We start from the raw sequence: 4,612 nt of genomic DNA, 5'->3' as shown, positions 1-4,612 counted from the left end.
TGCGTCTTATCTCTTGATGTAGTAACGATTGATTTCCAGATTTTAAGGAATAGAAAATCTTCATAATTTAAATAAGATTTGATTTTTCAGAATATGCGGAAATTAAGATTTTCTTTGATTAAATGCGTAATCTGCCTCTATTGCTGCGTCCGATATTTTGCTATAAATTGACCTCTTTCGTTTCATTTATTTTCAACACTCCTATAATCTTCTTTCTTATTTCATACATCCCAATAAATTGTGAAAATGCTTAATCCAGTTCTGATTCTTGATATTTTCCTGGCTATCGTATCCTTCATTCTTCTTTTTCATCTGCCACCAGAGGAAGTTATTTTCTTCTACTATTACCTTGGGGTTATAGTATTTTTCATTCTCCCGTGTCTTTATATTGCTATACGCATTGATATACACGGTTTGTAATTTCGGGGTTGTTATCGGGCTTTATGTTCTCCATTATATTTCGGAGCTTCATGCTTTCGTTTTCTCTTCCCGACCTTAAGTCAAGCGAATAATGGTCCAGAATTCGTGGGTATGAATTTCAGAATAAACATAATTAATGTTCTAAGAAAGAAACGGTAATGGCACAATCTGACTTGTCAAATTACCAGAATATCCGGAAAAGACCGAATCATCAAGAAATATATTTTCTTGATATATTTAGAGATTATATAGAATGAAAGAGTTATGTAACATGGTTTATGATGAGGGTGTGATCTGTGAACCTTTGTCACGTTCCATTAGAAACTCAACATGACTTACTGTAATATAATCACGTTGATCAAGTGTCATTATATTATACTAACTCATGCTTCAGTTCCCAACATTACTTCAAAACATCCATTTTTTTCGAATTTTTCAGATTTTAGAAATTAAAATAGTTTCTTTTATGATGTAACACAGATAGCGCGAAGAGGTAATGATTTCGAATAAGAATGGTTTCAAAAAATATTTTCAGAAATATGGAGGATATTATAATGGGAGATACGATGATATCTTAGAATATTTAAGATAAGATGATGATGAAGAATATTGTCCGCAAAGGTTTTAGTGTAAGGAGCAAGGTATTCGTTAATGATTTCAGCAGACTCTGAATCATTTGGATTCTTTGAAGGTAGATTTAGTCTTTGTGATTTGTCCACAGCCTCCTTCATGGTCTGCTCAATCCGTTTTTCAATTCCAAACCTTCTCTTTTTCTCTGCTTTACCACCATACTATTCTTTATCATCAAACTTTTGACTGTTAAGGTCGTTTACAGTTTTTGCTGCTTCATCAACATTTTTCCAGAATTCGGAGAACTAGTTTCGTAGTTTGGGGTATTTTTCGGAAACTTCACATTCGAAGTATGTAAGTCCAGGAGGTAGACGTTATATGTACACATATAACTGTTGGCGTAGACGTGCTACAAGATTTCAAGATACTGATTGCTAATTCCCGATAGTTGGTATGGCAATTGCCGTTACAAGATGTGGATGAGTACATGATACAGTTTCAATGAGTATAAGGATTTTTCGGAAGGTCAAAGATTAATGAAGTTGTTGGTAAATTTACTGCTAATGTGGTGGAACATGAAAGATTCCCCGATAACAAAAATGTATATGCCAAAGTTACAAGTCTGAAAGGTCGTCGTTGACTGGTTGAACGGTTGATAATACTGGATACTTGAAAAGGAATTGTAAGATTATTTTCAGTAATAATAATGCCGAAGGATTTATCACAGATACGTGTTAAAGTTTTACTTAGGTTTCGAGAGCTTTCCAGATGTATGATTATAAGTACAAATCTTTCTTCTCGTAGATATCGTGTAGTTGGTTTGTCTTCTCGTTTGTTCATTAGTTGAAGTGTTTCCTATAATTTCGATGGGTTTGAACGCAAAATGTAATCATCTGATGTTCTAGTACTGTTCTGAATTCAAAGCATGGTTTTCGAAGCATGGTTTTGAAAGATGTAGGAATCTAAGAGTGATGTTTTTCGTTTAATCTTGACTTGGATTCTGATCTATCGAAATCAGAATATGAAATTGAATGAAAATGGTTATTCTGTGATGAACAGATACGTATATCTATAGGTTTGAGCAGTATAATTAATGATTGCTGAATCAGAATTGAAGAATGTATAGTGTAACATATTAATGTGGAATTTATATATTTCTAGGGTATTACCTACCCGTTAAAATATTCTCATCATTAACAGTTTGTACAAAAGGATTTTCAATTACAATCTTTATGAAAATATATGTATGTATATTTCCTTCGGATGTAATATAGATTTAATGAGTTATTAAACTCATTTGATTTTCGGTTGGAACTAGAAACGAATAATCTCTTCTATATTAAAGATTACATAATCGTCGCAGGATATTTCTCCAATGAAGTTATGAATTAATACTTCATCGTTTATAGTTATTAGTATTCTTCGGTGTCTACGGTGCGTATGAGGTTGATACTCGTGGGACAGATTGTGAAGTTGAGGTTTGCGATGCAGATGTTGTTGGTGATGGTAATGGTACTGTTGGTGTTGTTGTCGGTGGTACTGTTGATGCCGGTGATGCTGCTGGTGTTTGTAACCTTTGCACCATATTCTCCAAAGCCACTACCCGAGCACGAAGCTCGTTGACTTCTTCTACTACACCAGGATGATTGGCGGTTCGGACGAGCGGATGAATAAGATCCAGAATTTGAGAGAGTATATGATCATGACGAGATATTCTGGAGATGAGAGAGAAAATGGTATCACGAACAGGTTCGCCGGTAAGTGCTTCAGGTTCTTCGCCAAGAGGGCAATGTGGTGGATGGAAGGGATCGCCTTCTTCTTGTCTCCAATAATTAAGTAGGCTACGAACCCATCCCCAATTCATCCAGAATAGATGATGGCTAATTGGTTGATCCATTCCGGTTACACTGTCTTCGGAATTCAGGTGAATATCCATATCGGAATAGCTGTCAGTGTTTGAACTAGATATGGGATCCATCTTGTATAAATAGGGAGATGATTTTTTTATATGAATTAGATTATAGAATTTAGTTTGGTATTCTTCAATACATAATTTACATATGTATATATAATACCAAATTCCATAAATCACGGAGAAATTTTCGGAAGATATCAGGAAAAGTTTACAGTAATAGATACGCTAAGATATGAATTTTTGTCTATACACTATTTATGCAATAAATGCAGGAAAATGTGTCTAGACTTAAGAATGATAAGCATGTAATTTTCGATAATAAATGATAAGCAAAACTTTTAACTTGCAGACACGGTCGAAGTCCAGACTTACTAATGTATCTTAACAACTATCAGTTAGACACATTCATGCAAGACCTGATTCGCTAGGACCAACGCTCTGATACCAACTGTGACGATCTCTCCAAATCCATATGGACAATACGTCATTCATTGATTTCATTGCGAGGTATTTGACCTCTATATGATACGTAGACGCACGTAGACGCATCGGAGATGATAAACACGAGGTTTGATTCACAAAAATACCCCCGAACATTACCCATAATTTCCTTGGCAATAACCCATATTCACAAAAAAAAAACAAGCATGCTTTTGAGGTAACCACTCGATCAACATCAGGAAAAAGGAATCTTGAAAAATCGGTTCTAGTATTGAGATTGATATGTATGGGTTAAAAATACCATTCAAAGAAAGAAATGAAGTCTTTGTACTGCTTTTGAGATGTCTTCGGAATATATAAAAACAAGATAAAAGTAAGCATGCATGCATTGATATCCCCTAGATAAGCATACTTTATATTTAAATATTTATTAGGTAGACAAAGAGATTAACTTTTAATGAGATTGTGAATTGTGATTTAAAAAAAAAAAAAAAAAAAAAACGTATACTCTTAAAAACATTAAAATTAGATGGCTATACAATTTAGTCCCTCCTAGTCCTATATTTTAGTATCTTTAGCCAATACATGTAGTTTTAATTCAATATATATGTTAATATAGTGATTTAACTTTTGATTTTTGTAGTCGAAACGTTAAATATATATTAATTCATGATTAATGTTGTTAATGTACTTTTGTTTTTTGTAACCGGAACGTCAAAGTACATTTTTTCGTTAAATATATCATTTGTTGATATTGTTAAAAAGAGCTTAAGGAAGTAGCATCTTTTATTTTGAAAAATATATAACTATGTGAATATTATTTTCTTTAATCTATCACTTGGACGGTTTCAAGTTTCGAAACATGGAACCGAAAAGTCGTGCAATTCGGATTTATAGGAACTATAATCTTGTATATTATTGTGTTAATAATAGTTTCATAATAGGTTTTATGGATTATAATTGGAAACATAGTGCCATTTTTCTCTATAGCCTATGATGAACTAATATTTAATAAAATAATATAGTTGCAAGACGATTGCATATTTTGATGGATATAACTAATCTTGCATTATTGTCTTTCATATAGAATTTTTTGTTCAATCATGGCTTCCGCATCAAAGAACATTGTCGCTGAACTTAACAAAGGTGTTAAGTTGAATGGTGACAACTACGAAATATGGAGCATGAAACTCGAATATGTGTTGGAAGAGCAAGAGGCTCTTGTTGCTCTTACTCAATCAATGGAAGTACCTGAGGTGGGTGATA

The sequence above is a fragment of the Rutidosis leptorrhynchoides genome, chromosome 6 (genome assembly GCF_046630445.1).
Source record: "Rutidosis leptorrhynchoides isolate AG116_Rl617_1_P2 chromosome 6, CSIRO_AGI_Rlap_v1, whole genome shotgun sequence".
Lineage (NCBI taxonomy): Eukaryota > Viridiplantae > Streptophyta > Magnoliopsida > Asterales > Asteraceae > Rutidosis > Rutidosis leptorrhynchoides.
This window is presented reverse-complemented; position numbering follows the sequence as displayed.